Source organism: Petaurus breviceps, unplaced genomic scaffold (assembly GCF_028583685.1).
Source record: "Petaurus breviceps papuanus isolate PSGF00001 unplaced genomic scaffold, PetGlider_PUasm1.0 216, whole genome shotgun sequence".
NCBI lineage: Eukaryota > Metazoa > Chordata > Mammalia > Diprotodontia > Petauridae > Petaurus > Petaurus breviceps.
The window spans coordinates 3,825,383-3,849,129 of NW_027185867.1; the positions used below are offsets into that span (position 1 = coordinate 3,825,383).

A 23,747-nucleotide genomic window follows, 5' to 3' on the forward strand; every position below is an offset into this window, starting at 1 on the left:
GAGAGGAAAAAGCCAAAAATAATAATACAGTTTCAGATATGGGTGAATGAATTGTGGCGCCACTGAAAGAAATAGCAAAATTAGAAAGGGAAGCTGAGTTTAGGCTTTAAACTTGTTGAGTTTGGGGTGTAGGTTACACATCACACATCCACATGGAGATAGATTGTTGACTAAGGAGTCCATGAACCATCGGTGCATGGATAGATTTCATAAACTCAGTCCATAAACTTAGATGTGAAAAAATTTCATCTTTATTTTAATACAATGGTTTTCTTTGTAATCCTCTGTATTTTATTTTTTGCATTTAAAAACATTCTGAGAATGGGTCCATAGAATTCAGCAGACTACCAAAGAAGTCTGACAGAAAAAAAAGGTTAAGGATTCTTGTTGTAGTCAACTGAAAATATAAGGCTAGAGCTCAAAATAAAAAGGTACAGTTTGAGTGTAAGGTTTGAAGATCAAGGACAGAATCTTGGGAAATATCCAAAGAATGAATGACTTAGAAATACCCCAAAATTAATGACTCAGAAAGAAGAAAATGGCAAAGGAGACAGAAAAAAAAAAGCAGTTAAAAAGTTGGAGAACCAAATAGATAAATAAAATGTCTCTGAAGCCAAGGAAAGAAAGCATATACAAAAAGAAGGAAGTGGGGGGCGGCCAGGTAGCACAGCGAGTAAGAGCACCCGGCTCCAGTGTCAGAACGACCTGGAGATCGAATCCTGGGCTCAGACGCTCAGCACCACACCCAGAAATAACTGGCCGTGTAACCTTGAGCAAGTTACTTAACCCTGATTGCTTAATAATAAAAATAAAAAAAAAAAAGAAGGAAGTGGTCAACAATATCAAATATTGCACAGAGGTCAAGAATAATGAAGACTGAAAAAAAAAGTCATTGGTTTAATGATTAGGACATTGGTGACCTTTGAAAAGCCAGTTTCAATAACAGAAAGCCTGATGGGAAGGGATCAAGGCAGATGTTAAGGAATTGGAGGCTGAGTGTATAGACTTTTCTTCAACATGTTTATCCACGAAAGTGATAAGAAAGGCAGAGTCTGATAGAGGTAAACATGTCCAGAGAAAGCTTTTTTTTTTTTTTAAATAAGGACTGGAGTGACCTCAGTATCTTTATAGTCAAATAGGAAGAAGCCAGTAGAAAGGGAGAGATTGAAGACACGAGATAAGATGATTGCTGGAGCAAAGCTTTGGAGGAAACAGGAGAGGACATGATCAAGGTAGAAGGATTAATCTCGGCAAGGAGTAAAGATATGTTGAGAGAGAGGGAAAGGATGCTATTGTAGATAAATACCATTAAATTATTTTGGGTGAACTCTAGGTGAGTAAATAATAGGATTATTGATTTAGAACAGGCCTGCACAATATACAGCCCACAGGCCTGCCAGAGGATTTTGGGTGGCCTCAAAAAAGTAGAGGATGTAACAGAAAGCAAAGATGTAAGGATGCTTTGGCCATGCCCCACTTAACCCACCTTCCACTAGTTCCTATTGTGCCCATCATGTAACTTGGCTGGTGGGTTACCACTGCATAATCTCTCCCGTTTGTCACATGATCCACAGCAACCAATCATCGTCATTCTGTCTCTAGTCTGAGAGGAGTGAGAGTCATATCTTTTCGTTGTGTTTTTGATTGTTATTGGCGTCGAACAGGGACAAACTGAGTGCAGCCATGTGACAATGGAGCTGACACCCACCATACGATGAGAGGCAGCAACTGGAGGGCTTCTTCCCCTCCCTCGCTGCATGGCCACCATCCAAGTTACACCTCCTTCCTAGATCAGACACTCAGTTCAGTATTTCTGTGTATGTAAGCAGTTGCTGTAGAGATTTTTTGGTTCTAACATTAAAGTTTTTGGGGTGACTTTGTAAAATAGGTAATAAAAAGAAATGGAAGATGGAATCAGAACATAGAGTGTTTAATCCAGAGTGGACAAATAGATACTTGTTTATGAAAGACAAAATATTGTGCCTTGTTGGTTGAAAAATAATAGCCATACTGAAGGAATACAATCTTTGTCACTATTTGAAATTCAAATATCCTGACTTAAGCACAATGAAAAACAAACCATCCAAATTATTGAAAAATCTCAGTGGGGAACAATGGTTTTTCAAGAAAATAAACTTAGAAAAAGAGTCAGCTACTAAGATTAGTTTTCAGATTTCTAAAGAAATTGATTTCAAATATGATTCCAAAGTATGATAAACTGATTACTGACAAGAAGTGTAGTATGTCCCATTAATTAAATGTAAACACTAAGAAAAACTGAAAAAATGTATTCAACCTGTATCACTTAGCAAAGTAATTTTTTTTAACATTAATGTGATTTCATGATAAATAAAAATCTTAAGAAGAGTAATAATTGATGTTAATTAAAATTTCTCTTTTTAAAAATATGGTTTATTTGCAAAATAGTTTAACCATTAATTATACCTTTACTTGGAAATGCCAAGTTGTACATGTCTGGTATGTACTCTTAACAGAAAAGTCAGATAACCTGGTTTTAACCATCAAAGAAATGAAATGAATGGCAATAACTTCACATTGTTGCCATAGCAGATAGGTATTTTTAAAAGGCAGTAAAATACACATTCAATTGAGTATCTTACCCAACAGGAAAGTAAAGGGGAAGGGCTTAAGAGTGGGGATGATAGAAGGGAGGGCAGATTGGGGAAAGGGGTAGTCAGAAACAAGCACTTTTGAAAAGGGACAGGGTCAAAGGAGAAAATAGAATAAATGATAGGATGGAGAGAAACATAGTTAGCCTTTCACAACATGACTACTATGGAAAGGTTTTGTATAACTATACATGTAGAACCTATATTGAATTGCTTGTCTTCCCAGTGAGGGTGGGTGAGGAGGGAAGAAGGGAGAGAATCTGGAACTCAAAGTTTTAAAAACAAATGTTAAAAAATTGTTTCTACCAGCAACCAGGAAATAAGAAATACAGGTAATGGGGTATAGAAATCCATCTTGCCATATAAGAAAGTAAGGGGGGGGGTGAGGAGTGGAATAAAGGGGGATATATGAGAGGGCAGACTGGGGGAAGGAGTAATCGGTATGCTTGCCATCGTGGGGTGTGAGAGATGGGGAGAAAATTTGGAACTCAAAATCTTGGGGAAATGAATGTTGAAAGCTAAAAATAAATAAACAAATTCTGGGGGAAAAAAGTCTGCTTAGAAGCAAAAAAATAAAATAAAAGGCAATGAAAACTTATGAAAAACCTGGATGATGATGACATCACCCTTAAAACCAAGAAATAGCTGATGAAACAATTAAAATTTCCTGGAAGTGCTGTGAGTTTTGACCTTCCTCTGTGATGGAATAATTATAGAAGCTATGTCTGGTTCTCTATTACCAGATGGAAATACTAAGCATATAAAAAATACAGAGTTGTTTATATACAAATTACAACACGAAAATGTTACATGATGGACTGAACAGGGGTCATTAGTGCATTAAGGAAGTTTCATCTAGGGTCACTAATCTGGTATATTTTGCCAAGCACACTGGCATAGCCAATGACCTCTCTAAAGGGTGAACTGTTTTAATGAGGGTCCTAGAAGAAATGAATATATTATTTTTTGTCATTGTGAACCCTTACAGAAAATGGTTGTATTGTATGAAACTGAAGTTACATCTACATGGCATCATTGGTGGATCTCCATAAACTGGTGTCCTTCTGTAGCACCAGTGTGATATTCACAGTGCCTACAGTGGCTATGAATATGCTGGTGTAATTCTGAGTTGCAAAATATAACTGACTCTCCACATGCAAGACAGAACCAAAACACTTATTCAAACACCAGAGAGTTGAATCTCAACATCAGAAAGCCAAATCCATCATAGTAACAAAAATAATCTTGCAGGGGGCCCCACCATCCCCAAGCCTTACCCTTGCTAGGGCCTTCCCACAAATGAACACTCATAGCTCTTACTGCCTGTTTCCTCTCTCTCCCTCAGAGACCAACTTTCTCTGGGCTCTGCTGCACCCTTCCTGCTCCATTTGTTCAGTAAGTTCCTCCCACCACAGGCTTCATGTGACTCAAACTCATGTGACTTAAGCAGGTCACATGGGCCTATTACTGGATGGGAAAGATCTTCCTATTAAGCAAAGATACATTACTATTACACCCTCATATTCTCTCTGAAGAAGAGGTGACTGCTGACCAGGTCCTATTTTAATTGTGGCCCCTACCTACTGACAAGTTGTGCTGCAGGTATGATTTAGAGCCATTTTAGCCAAAAGACAATATGCTATATTAGAAGGAACACTATATTTGAAGTTTAGAATTTGAATTTTAGATCTGTCCACATAGTAAAAAAGTGACCTTGAGAAAATTATTTTACCTCTGTGGGTAATGAGGGAGTTCCAAATAGAGATCCCATGATTCTTTTGCAGACTAGTGCAGCCATCCTCATCAGTCTTCCGGCTTCCAGTTTTTCACCTTTCTAGTTCATCTTCCACACAGTTACCAAATAGCCTTCCTAAAGCACATGTCTGATCATGTCACTTCCCTCAAGGAGCTTTACTGAACCCTAGGCTAAAGCCTCTTTTCTCTTTTGCCTCTGGGTTAAATACAAACTTTTCTGCATGGTATTTAAAGTACTTCACAATCTGGTTCTAGGTAACTTTTCTACAATTTTTTCCTTTTCCTCTTCTCCATATATTCTATGTTCAATCTAAACCGGCCTCCCTTCTGTTCCACAAATTTGGCCCCTCCCACCTAAATTCCCCTGCACAGGCTGTCCCTTATGCCTGGAATATACCATCTTACCCATTAAAAAGTGAAGTTTTCTAATGCTTTAGACTAGTGATTTCTAATCTCTTTTTCTCTTTATATATTTCCAAGGTCTTTTTTCTTTGCTTGCAAATATTTTTTATTTAAATGCAATTTTTGAGGATGGTAGGTTTTAGATTTTATTGAAGGTAGAATATCCAAGGATTGCACAAAGTCTTCAAAGGCAGTTAACTGTTCCTCCAGCATATCTGTCCCAACTTTATCATCTTCAAACACACGTTGTATCTGAAGCTTCTTGTATCCCACTGGAACTAGTTTAAAAGATCCCCAGACCAAGCCATCTGAATGTCTGAATGCTTCTGATACATCCTTCCAATTTTTCCATATCTATCTCATCATTCCAAGGTTTTACATCCAGTAAGATGGAAGACTTGGCAACAATTGTAGGTTATTTTATTTCTTTGATTCATACTGAGCAAGGCATTCTTCTCTTAGTTCTTTCTTCTTCACTTTCCTCCTCATCAGACCCAATGTCATCATCATCTTTGCTATTTGTAGTTCCATTTCCTGTCATATCTTCTCCATCAGCAGGCCCATACTTGTCCAAAGCCTTTATTCCTGGCAAGCTTGCCTTTTGCTTCTCATAGGACTTAATGTGGTTATATGAACAGAGAGAATGGTACAAGTTGACAGATGGTGGGCCTGAGAGGGCTTCAAATACTTCAACGTCAGCCTAGGATGGCACATACCCCTTGACGTAGCTCTTGTCCGCCAGGAAGTCGTTGAGGTGCTGCAGACCCGCTGGTGTCTTGAGATCTCTGAAACCCATGGTGGTGGGGGCAGGGACCAGGAAGAGGCGAGAGAGGAACTGAGCACTGTGTAGGGAAGCAGCGTAGTGTGTGATATGCTACTGCCAGTCACCAACTGAAAGAAAACCAAAGTCTTTTTTAAAAAAAAATACAACAAGGTCTTCTGGATGGTCTGGAACCTCTAAGTAGTTCATCCCATTCACATTTTCTCCAAGAGCTATTGAAAAGAGTCAGAAATCCCCTGTGCCATTGTAATGTAATGCCAAAAGAAGGCAACTTCCCAGGTTCAAAATACCAGCATAGGTGCTCTCTATTTTATTCAGTGACAAACCAAGAACAGAGAAGATCAAAACGTGACATCATTCAAAATACAGCATTTACTAAGTGTGATTAAATAATCTCCAAGTACTACCCCACCCCAGGATCTTCCAATCATTCTATCAATTACAAAGTCCCTGTTCTAAATACTTCTCCACCCCTAGGCTATACCTTAATTTGGTCCACCACAAAACCCCTCTTCTCAAATGGAGATTAGTTTCCAAACATAGGTAAAGTACCTTCATTTGTCAATCACAGAGCACAATAAGGTCAAAAGTTCCCTACCCCTGGATCACAATTGAATCTACCCCAGAGTTACATCAAGTTTAAACACAGCACTTAATACCCAAATGGAGGTCTTTTCTTCATCTTGACACGAGGCAAGTTCTCAGCAATCTTAGTTCCTGGGGAGACAAGGCTTAGCAAGGCCATAAGATACATTGCCAGTCCCTTCATGAATTCATCCTCTGTCTGTAGAACAGTCCTAGAACCCCTGAACACATTAGCAAAGCCCTCTCCCAGGATTTCTGTAAACATACAACAAGACAATCCTTCTTCAGGGCTTCTGAACCAACAGAAAGGCTCCCAGACCCCTGCAACAACAGCACTGTCCTTCACCAGTGGACAGTATTCATTCTGTCTGCAGGACAGTCTCCAGACCCCTGCAACAACAGTACTGTCCCTCACCAGTGGACAGTATTCACTCTCTGTCTGCAGGACAGTCTCAGGGCTTCTTAGCGAACAGCCAGGTTCCAGGACTTCTTCAACAAAAGGACTGTCTTTCACCAGTGGACAAATCTGGCAAAACAACATCAAAACAGACAGACAAAGTACCAGCAAAACAGCCATGTCTCCTCAGTCCTTGGCAGCTCAGGGGGCAGGTCTCAAAAGTCCAGGGCAATTCAAAGCGGCCACCAGCAATTCTCTTAGTCTCTCTCCCTCCACGAGGTGCTGCTTCCAAAAAGATCTTCCGCCTCTCTCTAGTGTCTCTCCAAATCTACATCACCAGCTCCTCCCAGTTCAGGACTTTCTTTTCACATCAACAAGCCCATCCCACAGGTGGGATTAACAAACTCTGGGTTTTAACACAATCAGTTTGAAAACCAAGCCAATACAGGGGAATCTTTAATTGCCATTACTATCACAGCCATACACTCAATTTAGTAGAACTCTATTGGACAAACAAAAGTAACTTCATCAAATTTTGGGCTCACTTTAATGTACCCCAAACCCTAGAAATTCAATCCATAAAATTGCAACCCTTTGGAATTTTTATTATGTGTCTTTTGTAGATAGACTGATGTGCCGAAAGGAGTGAGACAAGAGACTCCCGAGAGTAAAATTTGGAAGTGGATTTTATTTTCTGCGGGGCTGTTCAGGGTCAGGCCCAAATTGAACAGTGAGTTGGCATGGACAATGTGTTAGCTTTTAAAGGGATACCAAGAGGCCAATGGTTAGGTATTATGCAAGCAGAAATTTGCAGAGGCCAAGAACAGTGATTGGTGAGTACACACCTCAAAACTCCTGCCAGCACCAAGTCTCCCTGACCCAGAAGCCCACCCACTTCTGTGGAGGTGGGCTGACTGGGTAAGGGGGAACATCTGTTGGGGGAGGGTGGAGCTGACCTGGCAGTCTGCTCACTTCCCTGAAGTTGGGCTGAGGTTGGGGGATGGGAAAACCAGATAGCCAGGTACAAGACTAGAACACAATGGTCACCTGGGATCCACTATCCAGTACAGAAGTACATTTCACATATTGTTACTTCTGTGTGTGTGTGTGTGTGTGTATGTGTATGGAAGGGTCTTATGAATTCAGTGGAAGGAATCCACATGGTGTTGAGGGAAAGCTTAGTTGTGGGAGTCTAGGGAGACCTCCATCCCTGGCCCTATCTTCATTTCCCACTGCTTACCCTTGGCAATTCAGCCTCATGCATGCCAACCTTGTATTCCCCTCTTGGGTACACCCATCCCTCCTATGTTCAACCAAGTCACAGGTGTAACAGGAAGCACATGTATTATCTTGGTTGATCCTCACTTATAAGGTGGGCAGTGCAAATATTATTGCCTCCAGTTTACAGATGAGGAAATTGAGATTCAGAAATAAAATAATTTGTCCAAACTAGCACCAGAAAAACTGGCAGAGCAAGAATGCAAACAAAGGTCCTCTGATTCCAAAGCCAGGGCTTTCCCCACAGTATGGAATATCTAGGAAAGTGTTATTTATACAATCGAGAGTAAAATTAATATGATGTTAATACTTTTTAAGTTCTATCACTTGCTTGTCCATGTAAAAAGAAATCAGTTGTGGAGTAACTGTAATCTCTAAAATGCTTGTAGACTTGTAGACTCTAAAACTCTTGCAGACAAATCCTCTTAGTTTATGGGCTTATTTGGACAACTATGCACTTAAAGGAGTTGTCAGTCCTAAGTTAAACTATAATGTAGGCAAAGTTTGTCTCAGGTGGCTCTTTCATTTTGGGGCTTCTTTTGGACACCTCCCCTTTCCTGTTCTCTGCTCTGTGCTATTCAGGGGCCCAGGGATCCTTCCTGGGGCTTACCCTGGTACTTCTCTCTTTAGTTTGCAATCCTTGCTGGTGCCCCCAGGGCATCTCACTGGGGTTTTACCCTGCAAAGACTACAGGCCCCTTTCCTCAGATGTAAGTTCTTACCCTGAGAAAAGCTGGCTCCCTTCTTCTTGAAGTAACTGGGAGAAATCCTTAATTTGATTTGCATCACCTGGTCCAATGACCTTAAAGGAAGATGGGAATTAGAAAAACAAAAGGAAAAGAAGTACAAATGCTATTTTGAATCCCCAAAGGACTTAGTGGGAGGTACTGACCAAGGGGGAGCCATGATGTCCAAGTGCTAGGGAAAGGAAGAAATTGTGATGGGCTCATCAAGAATTTCCCTGGGAACAGAAAATATAGATACCTTAGAGCAACCAAGCAGAAGCAGGATCTCCACAACCACCTGAAGCAACCTCTGTGGGACAGAGAATGTTGAGGGATACAAATACAAAACCAGAAAGTTTTGAGTGTCGTGTGTGACCTGCTGTCACCTGTACTAGTTAATGGTGTGGGTTGATCATAGTCCTCATTGGAGCTGTAGTTCTGTATCCCTACTCATCTCCAAACTTATAAAGCATAAGATTAATGAAAAATGTTTTAACACTCTGTGGGGGTGTTTCTGTACCCTAAGCATTTCTACAATTGAAGCTGGAAAGGAGCTGTTTCTAGGTTTATTTGGATTATAAGACCTTGGATCTGCTTCCCTTGAAATGTGTTTCTGAGCTATTGCCTAGTGTAGATAATCTTTGAAAGCTGGTGGGTTGTCTCTTTTGTTCACCACCTTTGGACTCTTCCTGTTTATCAGGGAATCCAACTTAGTGGGTGTGGTGAGTTGTCTTTAGGGCAGGGCCCCCACCAGTTTATTGAGCTATTCTGTAAACAGGCATTTCATTTGCCCATGCTCTTCAAAACTAGGTATAGAGCAGTGTTCCACTGGTTGGCTAACTTATCCCATGAACTATCCCATGAACACCAAGATTTCTCACCAAAATTCTATGTGTATGGACATTTTCTCTCCACATTCTTCTGAACTGTAGTTGAAGCTCAGCTTCTTTTAACTTCTCTCTCAGTCAAGATATGTACTGGTTATGAGGTCTGCGATTTCTCCACCTCCTGAGACTCTGATACACAAGTCAATAGGTAACTGTGGTTCTCACCCAAACACCAACAGGTATTGCGTAATTCTGTGGGATCATTCCTGGTAGAGTTATGCATGTGCATATAGAATATATGTGCGTACCATGTAGTTGATGTATTTCCATGTGGATTTGTGTAGATGTGAATTACAGAGAAGAATGAATAGTTAATCTCTTGAGTCTCCTCTGCTTACTCTACTCCAAAGCAAACGATTCATTCCTTCTAGGTAGAGGGCAAAAGACTGGGACCACAAGGCTGGCCACTCTGCTATCCTCGGAGAGGGAGTGCCAGGCTAAAATAATATCTATCTTCCCCCGAAATATTGTTGGTCTAGGGGAAATAATTTTTAGATCTAAACTGTTCTCCTTATCTCCATCCCTTTAATGAGGAAGAAAAGTTCCAAGCAATATATCCAAAAATTTAACTCCCTCCCTACTAAATAACAGTTCCACAAACAGCAAATAAACCCATTTATCCAAGTCTATAACCAAGCAGAACACAGAGAAGGTATACTGATTAGAACATATCACAAAACACACAGAATGAATTAGCTTTCCCATTGGGAAATATACCTCAGTGTGAGAATATCAATCCTTAATCTCATCCAAGAGAAATTCCCCAAAGTTTCTACTGTGGTAAATTGAAGAAAGGGACATGATGGTGGCACCAGATCCTCCACATATTGACTTCTTCCCAGAATCTTTCTCTCCCTCCAGGAACCTCCTCTGAAGAGAATTTGGATCCACATTAAGTCCCCTCTCCAAGCTGGAAGCCATAAATTCAATCATCTCTCCTCTCTCAAGCTTTCATCAATCTCACCCTTCACATAGGCATAGGCCCTTGAATAATCATTCTCTAGCAATGCCAAGAGTCTTCTACAGATGAACTTGAGCCCAGGATAAATAAAGAATGCTACACGTTGACTTTCCTGAAATTTGGCAGTTGTGGATAAGACCCTTGCACCAAGGGGTACAGCAAGAGAAGGGAAATGGATTCTGTCTCTTCCCCTCTCTCATTATTCACTGCTTCTAAGTAGCAGAGCAAGTATGCTTCAAGTACATCAAGAGGATTTCAGGCATAATTAAAGGAGTAGAGACACACACTCTAGACATTCAGGTATATAGAGAGATAGTTATCCAAAGGAGGAAACAGCTTCAAAGAGCATGATCCCTAGTCATTAAAAGTCAGCCTATGCAGAGGAGTAGACCGTGAGAATCCAGTGTGAGGACTCTACAAAGAGAAAGGACTTCCCCACCCTACAATACCAGAAATTGTGGGTTTCCTTTTGGCATCTGTGTATCCTACCAATGTACCTTACCATAACTGTTCTCTAAATTTGAAGCTACTCTTCCCATTAACACTGGATATATTCATGGAATGGTATGGCTCAAGTACATGGTGAGGGGAATGTTTCTTAGCTACTATTTTTATGGTGCCATTTGAATAAATACATTTGATGAGATCTCATTGAGTCTACCAGGTGATGGTTCATGGAAAGAATGTTGGTAAGGACTCATGGACTACAGAATACAAGTAGTCACCTATAAAGTTACTCCTAGAACCTGATAAAGCAGCCACCCTCTGGGGACTGAGTCTTCAGCGACAAGTTGGGGGAGCATTCCACAAGGGATGCAACAATTGTATAATTGTGGAGCTTTGAATTGGTCCAAAAATTCTGGAAAGTAATTGGGAATAGAGTGAACAGTCGTTAAACTATTCATATCTTCTGACTGAGCAATTCCACTAATAAGTATATACTTAAAGAAGTCAGAAATAGGGAGAAAGGCACCTTTTATCAAAATATTCATAGCAGCCCTTCCTGTGGTAGCAAAAACAAAGAAAAACAAAAAACACCCCCCAAACCCACAGACCCACAGTAGCACAAAATGACAACAAAAACAAGAACAAAGCAAGAAAAAAACCAAATAAAATGAATATGTACTGACTGGGGAAAGGCTAAACAAGAAAATGGTATGTGAATGTGAGAGATTATTATTGCACTGTAAAAAATAGACTTTAGAAAACCAAGGAAAGACCTCTATTGACTGAGAAAGCAAAGAAAGCAAGAGTATCTCTTTCCTTCTCTCTCTGTCTGAAATAGAATGTCTACAATAATGTATGAAAAAATTCTAAAAAGGCAGTTTGAATTTAAATTAAATACAATGACCACATATTTTGCATCATGTGATCAGCGTGATGGAAGACCAGATATTTCCTCTGATCTTCACAACTTCTCTTGAACCTCTCCAAAAAAGGAAATTTGTGCAAGAGATAAATCAATTCATCTCTCTCCATGGTCTAAGATACCAAGAGTGTAAAAAAGATAATAACTTAATAAACTAATGACAGAAAAGACTACTCTCACTCAGCACTTCTTCCCCCACTGCCCACTAACTTTTCATAAATGGTTTGCACTAGCTGACCCACAAACTTCCAACAAAGCTCAACTCTACCCCTCCCTTTTTCTTAGCCAGAGAACTGAGGAAAAGAGGAAACTGGGGGAGAAGATACATTTGGCTGTGTGGGATTTCAATAAATCTGAGGAAAAGAGCCCAGCATCCATCTGGGGTCAGTTCTGTGCCCCCATAAGTTACTTAGGAAAAAAAACCAAGGTTAGTAAACTGTGAATTTCTGAGCATTAAAAGAGGCTCAGAGAACTTTAAAATCAAGCCCACAGGAAAACCAAACTAAAGGGAAAGGAATCAGACAGAGAGCTGTAGTAGTAAATAATAATATAAAAGACTGAAATTACCAAAGTCTCAACTAGAAGAAAATCCATTTAAAGACCTTGAGCATGAACAGAGAGCCATCAAGGGGAGACAATAACAAGATGGATTATGACCTCTAAATCAAGCAAAACAATCTAGATATCTATGAATTAATATTACAAGGAAAAGCAAAGTCAACACCTGAAAAAGTAAAGAACCCTGTGGATTCCTGAGTAGGGATGGAACCACATCTTGAATGGTTTAAAAGAAAAATAAGAATTGTGAAAGCAGAATTTAAGGCCTGCACAGCAGAAACAATTGACACATAAAAAAAAATCTGAATCCACAATAGCAAGTCTCATCAAAGAAACAAGAGAATAACTGATTGGGAATGCAAATATACAGAAGTGAAAGACAATCTGAAAGAATAGGAATAAAAATCAGTAACATTAAAAGAAAGCATGGGGGTGGCTAGGTGGCACAATGAATAGAGCACTGGCCCTGGAGTTAGAAGGACCTGAATTCAAATCTGACCTCAGACAATTAACACTTACTAGCAGTATGACCTTGGGCAAGTCACTTAACCGCAAGTGCCCTGCCCTCACCCCTTCAAAAAGCAAAAAAAAAAAAGCATAGTCATCATACAAGCAAAATATATTGTTCTCAAAGACCCGATGTATAGAGACAATTTAAAGATCATAAATCTCCCAGAAGAACACAGCAAATAAAAAACCCCCAAAATCATAATGTAAGAAACAATTCAAGAAAACTATTCAGAATTTTTTTTAACATAGAAAACAAAAAAATCCACATATTGTCTCTAGAAAAAATCTCTATGCTACGAACTCCAAAACATTGAGTGGTTAACAATTCCACTAACAAACAATAAACTGCAAGAGACTAGGAGAAAGACCTTAAAAAAAAAAAATGAAAGGAAATTTAAATAATACAAGACCATTCTACAAATTCCAGAAACCATAGGAGGAAATGGACCAATGTATTTTGATGAGCAATGGAAGACAGGATGTAGCACAGAATGACATACCCTGCAGATCTGAGCCTAATCATTAAGGAAAAAAAATAGAACTTCCAGGTCATATGATCAACAAAATATAGAACTAGACATTTTTTTCTGACCTCTCAAGCCTCTCCAAAATAGAGATAATGTGCCAAAGATAAAGCAACTTCAGGTTGCTGTTCTAGGATACCAGGAATTCAAAAGAAGGTAAAAACAAATCCATGATATAGCATCTAATTTGAGCACACTCAGCATCCCTTCCCCCGCTGCCTAACATGCACCAGTAAAGTTACATTAGCCTAACTCTTGGGCTGCCAACAAAATTCATCCTTATGTCACAGTCCCACCTCCCACTTTCCCTTGCCATGGATAGTCAAGCACCAAACTGAAGAAATCTGCCAAAGCCTTGATAGGCAGTATTATTGCAGCATTCTATGATGTAGAATATCTCTGCAGAAAAGCAGAACACAGAGAAAGGGGTTGCCACCTATCCTGAGATTGAACTATTGCTCAACTCCACACTCTGAACCCCATCCCTCCTCCCAGTGTCTCACAGATCCAAACTCCGAATGACAGAAATTATTTTGGGCTACAATAGCACCAGCATGGCAGGGCTTTGAAATGTTGGACCAGAGACCTGAAGAACAGAAAGAATTGAACAGGACACCATGGGGAGAGTATGTGGGGAGCTGTAAGTATCTATGTAGCATTTAAACTAAGCCTTAGTAAAAGTATAGCATCTAGCCAGGACCAATTATGTCCGACACCCCAAAAGTTACTTAGGGCAGAGACCTATGTTAGTAAACCGTGAATTATCTAGTGTGGGAGAAGGCTTTCTTTTGAAATCTTTGAGACTTCAAACACTTTGAGATGCAGCCCCAAGGGAAACCACCATCAGAGAGGAGGGAGTTATAAAGTGAGCAATAGGGCAAAATAAGGGAAAAAGACTGAAATTGCCAAAGATCTCAAGAGGAAGAAACTCAAGCAGCTAAATCAACAGGGAAAATTTTAGCTGCAGAAGGAAATAAAATTTCTAAATTTAGTAATAGACTTCAGGTATCTATAAGTAAATACTACAAATCAAAGGAAAGTTACTCAATATTTGATATGACATAGGACCCTATGGAATTTGGGGAGAACATGGAACCACAATATGCTGTTCTTGGGTGGTTTAAAAGAGAAATGAAAATTATGAGAGTAGAATTTAGGACCTACACAGTAAAAATAACGGGGAGAATAGGAAAATTTCTGTGATATTTTGTGAATCTGTGATATCAAGAGTTAACAAAGAAATAAGAGAGGAATTGATTAGGAATACAAATACATAGAAGTGAAGGACAATCCAAAAGAATAGAAGGAAAAAGTAATAATATTACAAGAAAACATACTCTCTGAAGCAAAACATACTGATCTTGGAGACAGACTTTATAAGAACAACTTGATGATTATAGGACTCTCAGAAGAACAAAACTAAAAAAGACCTGGACACTGTAGCAGAAGAAATAATAGCAGAAAACTGCCTGGAACTCTGAACACAGAAAAATGAAATACGAATTGAAAGAATGCATGCATCTCATCTCCAGAAAAACAAACAAAAACCAAATCCAAGGCTGCAAATTCCAAGACACATAATGGTTAAATTTAACAATTAAGTTCAGAAACAACAAATTCTACAAATAAGTAGGAAAAAGACCTTCAAATACAAGGAAAAGGAAATAAAAATAAGGCAACTATTCTACACCCACCAGAAAACACAAGAGGAAAAAGAATAATGTGTTCTAAAGAGAAATCTAATTCAGGATGCAGCCCAGGGTGATCTGCCCTGTAAATCTGAGCATAACCATATATGAATAAAAAGATGTATATAAAGAACCCTTTGAAATATTCTTGGAAAGAGAACCAAATTTGAAGAGATTATTTGCTTGAACACCCCAGACAACAGAAATGATAGAGGGGTAAATGAATGCAACAGCCAAGAACAGCAACAGGAACATAGTGACAGCAAATACACAAGAGATTTCTTTCTAAAAGTACACAAAGAGACAGGAGTAAAGGTGAAAGTCAGATGGAGATAGTGGTAGAGTGGCAGGCCTGGGTAATTATAGAAAGAACCTTGCAAACACTCTTCAATGTTTTTTTTATTTTTGTGGGACTACATGACAAAGTGGGAGGGTGAATAGAAGGGAGAGGGGAGGAGAAGGATAGAGGAGAGTATGTGATATACCTAGGTCAAACTGAGGACTAGCGACGAGAGGAAAGTGTGATCCCTGTATTCTCTCAGGAAGAGAAAACCTACACTAAAGTGGGTGAGGAGGGAAGGAGGACTGAAAAGGAGCAGAAAAGGAAAGAGGCCTTGCTTTGGTGGTGGGAGAAGGCTCCACTGATAAATGCTCCTAGGAATGAAGATAGATGTTCTATGAAGGGAGATAAGGACTTTGCACTAGGTGCTATCTGGGAGATGTGGTACACGGAAAGACCACTTATTCTGCCTCAGAAGTGTGTGTTGGGGCAGGTGAGTGGGGGTTTGGAGCTCTTGCAGCTAACTGGTACCTGAGGAGTTGAAAGGTACGGACCCAGGGAGGAGATTTTGAAGCAAATGGGGAAAGTAAGTAACCAAAGGGAGGGTCTAGATCAGTGATGGGCTGTTTTATCAGGGACATAAGGAAGGAGAATCTATAATATACTCTGTACATGAGTGCATGGTATATGGGTACAGTGTACTGTTACCTGAGGCAATTGGCATTTTTCTCAGAGTGAGACACAGTGGAAAAGGGGAAGCTGTGGGGCAACCTCTATAGGGCAATGACAGAAACTGCCTAGAAAAAGAGAGGATTAATGAACTGAATATGCATTTCTTCAAAGAAAGGCAACAAATAAACAAACCTAAACTAAGCAAAAATTTTAAATTAGAGGAGAAATAGATACGTAGGAGAAAATGTCCCCATGGATAGGATAAATAAAACTAAAAGCTTGTTCTTTGAAAAGACTAATATAATTGATATACTTTTAGCTAACCTGATCAAAAAAAGAGGGCAAAAAGATCAAATCAATAAAATGTCAAATAAGCAAGGTAAAATCACAAATAAATACAGAAGAAATTGAAAATAAGAATAATTAGAACACATGCATAGGGATATGTGAGTAAAAATGGGAACATAAATAAAAGAATACTCTCAAAAATTTAAAATACCCAAATGATCAGAAGGCCAGATAGAGATCTTAAAGAATTCAATCTCATAAAAAGAAACTGAACTACCCATAAAGGAATTACCAAAGTGGGGGTTGAGGGTGAGGGGGTGATGTGGAAAGAGGGACTCCTGGTTCTGATGGATTCACAGGAGAATTCTGTCAAACTTTTAAAGAACACTTAGTACTCATATCTCACAAATTATGCTCAGAAATGGAGAAACAAAGTTCAAAGACCTTGAACATCAACAGATAAATCAGCAGGAAAAATAGTAACAACAGAGGGAAATATGGTCTACAGATCTTAAACAAGTTCAGGATTCTATGAATAAGTAGTGCAAAACAAAGGAAAATGACCTAACATTTGATTAGACAGAGGACCCTATGGTATTTGAGAACTTGGAGACACAACATTGCTATTCTTGAGTGATTCAAAAGAAAAATGTAAGTTATGAGAGCAGAATTTCTGACTTACACAGAAAAAATAATAGGCAGAATAGAAAATTTTGTATCTGAGATGGCAAGAGTCACCCAAGAAACAAAAGAGGACAATTGAGAATACAAATACACAGACATGAAAGACTATCTAGAAGAAAAGAAGCAAAAAAAAAAGAAAGAAAAAAGAAAATATGCTCACTATGCAAGCAACGCATACTAATCTCAAAGATGTACGCATAGGGACAACCTAAGAATTATAGGTCTCTCAGAAGAACACAAAAAGAAAAAAAAACACTTAATATCATAATACAAGAAATAATACAACTGCTCAGAACTTCTAAATACAGAAAATGGAATTCTAATGGAAAGAATTCACAGATTTTGCCTCAAGAAAAAAAATCCAAGGCTGCAAACTCCAAGACATATAGTGATTAATTTTAACAATTCAGTTCTGCAAGCAATCAAGAGAAAGACCTTCAAATACATAAGAAAGGAAATTTGAATAACTCAAGACTATTCTTCACTCACCAGAAAACATAGAAAGGGATGGAATAGTATGTTCTGAAGAGCAATGTAGCCTACAATACAATCCAGAGTTACTGAGTTTGCAAATCTGAGCTTAACCTTACATGAAAAAAGATGGACATTCAATAATAAAGAGACGTTTGAAGCATTTTTAGAAGGAAAACTAGAACTGAAGAGATTATTTGTTTTTTAAACATTCTAAATAACAAAATTATAAGAGTTAATAAATGCAGCAGACAAATACAGCAACATAGCGATGGCAGAGAGACCAGTAAGAGATGTTTTTCCTAACTGTACACAGGGAATAAGTAAAGGCAGAAATCTCGTGGAAATGACTGTGAAGAGGTATACAAAGGACATTATGAACAGAACCTGATGGCACCCTACCTACAGGTGAATCAATGTTTGCTTGTTGTTATTATTGTTTTTGTGGGGGATTACATGTCTACATGAGAGGGTGCATGAAGGTCAAGGAGGGATGCAAGGGATTGTAGAAGAGTGTGTGATTTATCAGGGCCTAAACCTCTAGAGCCTCAGAAAGAAAAGAGCCTACAAGGGAATGGGTTAGGAGGCAGGTAGGATTGAATAGGAGGAAACAGAAAGGAGGCTTTACTTTAGTGGTGGGAAGAGGTTCCACTTGTGTGTGCTCCTATGGGTGAAGAGAGATGGTCTAAGAAGGAAAATAGGGACCTTATATTGGATTTGATCTTGAGGATTTGGTTTTTAAAAAGTCTACTCATCCTACATCAGAATGGGGAGAATTGGAATCTTTGGGGGCAACTGGCACCTGGAAGGTGGAAGAACACGGACCTAGCAAATGTGAGAAAAAAAGTTAACTAGGAGAGGTTATACATCAGCTCTTCTTGTGGTGGCAAAGAGTTGGAAATTGAGGTGATAACCATCAGTTGGAGAATGGCTGAACAGATTGTGGTAGATGAATGCAATGGAATACAATTGTTTTATAAGAAATGATGAGTAGGTGGACTTCAGAAAAACCTGGCAAGACTTACATGAGCTGATGCTTAGTGAAGTGAGCAGAACCAGGGGAACATTGTACACAAGAACAGCAACATTGTGCAATGATTAACTCTGATAAACTTAGCTCTTCTCAGGAATACCATGATTTTAGACAATTCCAAAAGACTCATGATGGAAAATGCTACCCACATCCAGAGAAAGGACTATGGACTTTGAATGCCAATGGAAGCATACTATTTTTTACTTTTTTTCTTTCTTATGGTCTTCTCCTTTAATTCTGATTTTTTTCACATGAATAATGCGGAAATATGTTCAACATGATTGTACATATATAACCTATATCAAATTGCTTGCTGTCTTTGGGGAGGGGGAGAAGAGGAAAATTTGGAACTCAAAATTTTACATAAGGAATGTTGAAAAATATCTTTACACATAATTGAAAAAAATACTATTAAAAGAAAAAAAGTAGATTGTGGTGAAGGGAAAAAAGTCAGTAGGAATAGTGTTACTTAAAAAAAGATAAAAATAACTGAAGGAACATAATATTATTTTTACAAAAGAAGAAGAGAAAAATAATTTTAAAAATTAGAGAAATGGAGGAAAATATGAAATTAACTCTTATAACTTTAAATGTGAATGGATTAAACAATCCAAAGAAAATGAAAAAGAATGATATTGCATAAGAAAACAAAGCCGTTAAATATATTTCTCACAAGAAACATTAAAAAAACAAAGATAAATGCAAAGTGAAATGTACTACGTACAATGTACAAAGTACAAAGATGATCAGCTGTGAATGACTTAGCTATTCTCACAATACAACAATCCAAGACAACTCTGAAGGACTTATGATGAAAAAAGGCTATTCATCCCCAGAGAAATAACTGATGGTGTCTGAATACATACTGAAGGATATTTTATAAAAAACTTTATTTTTCTTGAGTTTTTTTCCATCTGTGTTTTCTTTCACAACATGACTATTATGGATATGTTTTGTGTGACTACAAATGTATAACCTATATCAAATTGCTTGCCTTCTCAATGGTGGGTGGGGAGGAGGGAAGAAGGGAGAGAATTTGGAGCTCAAAGCTTTAAAAACAAAAGTTAAAAGTTGTTTTTATGGGTAACTAGGGAAAAATTAAATATAAAAAATATTTATTTAAAAAAACATACCGACACCAAAGACAACTGAGGGTATGAAAAATATTACTATGTGTCAAATAAATCAAAAACAGCAGGAGATACAATCATTCAATCTGACAGAGCAAAAAATAAAAAATTATAAAGGATAAACAAGTGAATCATATTATAATGCTAACTGGTTGACTGATGTTGAGGAGAAGTACACAAGGCAGGGGTTCAAGATAAAAAGTACTCTTCCCTTGGGGTTATCTTAAAAACCATAAAGGAAGCAGTAGTCAGTCACCTTCTGGGGATCCCACCTGCCAGTGCAGTTGGGGTTAGGAGAATGAACACAGTACCATACATCTATTTTCTTTTTATTTCCAGGTATGATGGCAATATCAGTCTTATTTCTGCCTAGAGTGATCTAAATGATCTCTATTGTGTTTGCTTCTCTGGTACCTAGATAAAATAGAATTTATTTCCCTCTCTATCTTTTCCCTGTATTAATCTTTTTTTTTTTTTTAAGCAATTGGGGTTAAGTAACTTGCTCAAGGTTACACGGCCAGTTATTTCTGGGTGTGGTGCTGAGTATCTGAGCCCGGGATTCAATCCCCAGGTCATCCTGATACTGGGGCCGGTGCTCTTACTCGCTGAGCCACCTGGCCGCCCCAATTCCCTATATTAATCTTGTACTGTTCTAGAGCCCTGTTCCAGTCATGGGTCTCCTCATAACAACCTTCAATGATATGCATGAGATCAAATGTTCTTCCTTGTATTGGGATCTCTTATTTACTTTGCTTTTTACCATGCATAAATCACCAGATTTTATAATCAGAGCATCAGAAGATTAGAGCTGGAAAGAAACTTTGAGATCTCCTAAGTGCAATCTCCACATTGATGTCTGATGAGAAAAAAGAGACCCAGCAAAATTGTGACTTGCCACAAAGTCACATAGATAAGTAACAGCTGAGATTTGAACCCAGGTCTTGATCTTAGCAACACTTCATATACTTTTTCCCACCTTACTTTTGCTCAGTTCCCTACCTTGTGACTAGGAGAAGGTTATCTGACCAGGACAACGACAGAAGAAAAAAGTTGTTTTCTGTACAAAGCTGACAAATCTTTCTGAGGGCTCAGCCCATGATCTTAACCTTGTTAGCAATATGTTGTCTAATCTCCATTTCCCAAGAAGTACTCTGGGATGCCTGATGATGTTACCAAAGGCAAAGGTGTATCATGATCTTTCTGGAACTGAACTGGTATTAATGGGGAAATCAAGCCTTTGGATATATACCTTGGAGTATGCCTTCATTAAAGTGATAGAAGTCAGGGCACAGCTTGAACCATTAATTTATTTCCCCTAGACTAACAATATTTGGGTAGGAAGATAGATATAATTCTAGCCTGGTAGTTTTCCAAAGACAACAGAGCAGCCAGTCTCATGGCCTAGCCTCCTGCTCCTGTCCTGACAGGCATTAAGGTCTCCTTTGGAGACGGGTCGATAAAGAAGAGTAGAGATATTAAATTGTGCCTCTCTGTGAGTCAAATCTAGACAAACCCATCTGTGAAGACACACACATGTGCAACACACACACACACACACACACCCTAAATTTGGGACAAAAAGATTCTGCAATAGTCCTCCACCATGCCAATATGCCCTGACAAGTTCACTGAGAAGCCTGCAGGTGTGTCAGAAACTATAAAAGGTTGAGAAATGCTTTTCACAATTATGTTAATCAGTCCTGGCACCACTGTGGGCACTAAATAAATACAAAACTACAATAACAGTCTCTGACTAGTATGGAAAATCCTTACACCACACTCTAAGAATATGTATATATATATATATATATATATATATATCTACCCAGTATTTTTTTTTTTAATTCCTATCTGTCATTTTATTTAGGAGTTCTCATGAGGAGGAAACTTTCCTTAGCAGTGTAGGTTGACACATCCCCTGCAATTTATAGTATTAGAGAGTTGACTAGGGGATCCTGAGAAGTTAAGCAACATTTTCCCAAGAGGGGCATACATCTAGTACATGTCAGAGGCTGACGTGAACCTGGGTCTTCCTGACCCCAAGGTCAGCTCTCCATCCACTACTGATTGGTATCTTTCTAGGTTTTTTTCCCCTTAAACATGAGCTTTTTCCTTTCTAGGTGCTTTTTCTCCTTAAACATGAACTCCCCTGGAAAAGGGCCCATGCTGCTTCATACAATCTGACCATGAAGATGCTTGGTGCGGTGGCACACGTCTGTCACACTATCACAGCTCAGGAAAAATCATAATGACACTTCCTGTGAACAATGAATTGGGTTGCCACCTGTTATGGTGCTGCCACCTTGTAGCTTAGGCTTGAGAAACCAGCTCTAATTCACTTTGAGCCATTGCGAAAAGATCATTTCCAAACTAGGACTGGCATATTTCACGATCCTAAAAATATCCCATCAGGGACTGCTTGAAGTATTAATCATTCTTTAAGACCTAACTCAAATGTTGCCTTCTGCATGGCACCTGCCCTGCCTTGCCCTTGTCTCATGATTTTTTTTCCTATCCTGGGAACTCATGTAGCACTTTGTACTTCTTTTCCACATTCTTCATGTTTTATTTTACATTATAGTTCTTTACACATGTGTTATGCCTGATTTTCCCTCTACCCACCCTCACACACAAACTGTAGGAGGCTGGAAATCACCTTATCCTTGTGTTCCTTACTCCCTGGGGTCATGTGGGCCTTGGATGGAAGTACTGAGTAAGTGTGATCCTTTCTATCATTACCGGAGAGTCTGAGACATTCTGTTCTTAGCTCTGCCTCTTACTCCGGAACTCCTAATGTGCAAAATTCTTTTAACCATGCAAACTGGCACCTCCCTTTTAACTCAGTTTTAGAGAGTTGCTCGGGCACTGAAAGGTTGAGTTGCCTTGGGTAACACAGCAAGTTTGTGTAAGTCAGGACCTGAAACCAATGCTGATTCCAAAGCTGGCCATCAGTGGACTGCTCTATGTTGCTTCTCCTACTCTTCATGCTGTTTGTTGTTCAGTCGTGTCTGACTCTTCACGACCCCTTTTGTGGTTTTCTTGGCAAAGATATTGTCCTTTCTTGGCTCGCCATGTCCTTTCTTGAACTTATTTTACAGATGAGGAAAGGGAGGCAAAGAGGGTGAAGTGACTTGCCCAGGTTCACACAGCTAGTAAGCATCTGAGGTCAGATTTGAACTCAAGTCTTTCTTACTCCAAGCTGCGGGCACTCTATCCACTACATCACTTAGCTGTATCCCCTCTCTTCTCAGCAGGTCTTCAAAAATGTTGAATTGAATTGAAATGCTTTAGTGGTATTCATCCTTCAGCCTGCTAGGAAAAACCTGAGAAAATGATCACTTATCAAGCTGCTGAAAAGAAATGTATCTTTTTTGTCCAGTGCCTTGTGTTGATCATCAACAGTCATTTATTAAGTGCCTGTTTTTTGTTCAATCATTTCAGTTGTGTCTGATTCTTCATGACCCCATTTGGAGTTTTCTTGGCAAAGATCCTGGAGGGGTTCACTATTTCCTTCTCTACCTCATTTTACAGCTGAGGAGCTGAGGCACATTGGGTTAAGTGAAGTGCTTAGGGTTACATGGTTAGTGAGTGTTTCAGGCCAGATTTGAACCCAGGAAGAGGAGTTTTCTTGACTCCAGGACTGGCACTCCATGCACTGTACTACTTAGCTGCCTTTTTTTTAAGCGACTACCATATGCCTAACTTTCTGTGAATATATTATTTCTGTTTCTTTATTTTCATTGCTATTAATTAGTTAGCCTTGGTTCTGCCACTAGTGAGTTGTGTGACCATGGACAAATCATTTTATCTCTAGACTTCAATTTCCACATCTTAAAAAAAACTAAGCTATACTAGATTATCTCTTATGATTCTAAAACTCTGTGTCTGATTTGGATAAAATAATAATGAATGATAAATAGTTTGTCTAATGTTACCTACAAAATTTCATTTATTGATTTTTCCAGAGAGAGGAGAGAAAACTCCAAGTTTGTCCTATGTTTTGATAAATGAAGTTATTGTTCAGGTATTTCAGGAAACATCTCAACAATGAAGGGAGAGGCTTTCATATGGGTGTGTGAAGCTGTTCCATGCAAACGAGCAATGAGATCTTCCTTTGCCCCAGCATACTAGTCTGAGACT

General features: G+C 38.9%; 1 pseudogene; it reads right to left on the minus strand.

Moving 5' to 3' along the window:
- Positions 1-4,850: 4,850 nt before the first annotated feature.
- Positions 4,851-8,617, minus strand: LOC138165820 (elongation factor 1-beta pseudogene; annotated as a pseudogene).
- Positions 8,618-23,747: the final 15,130 nt, after the last annotated feature.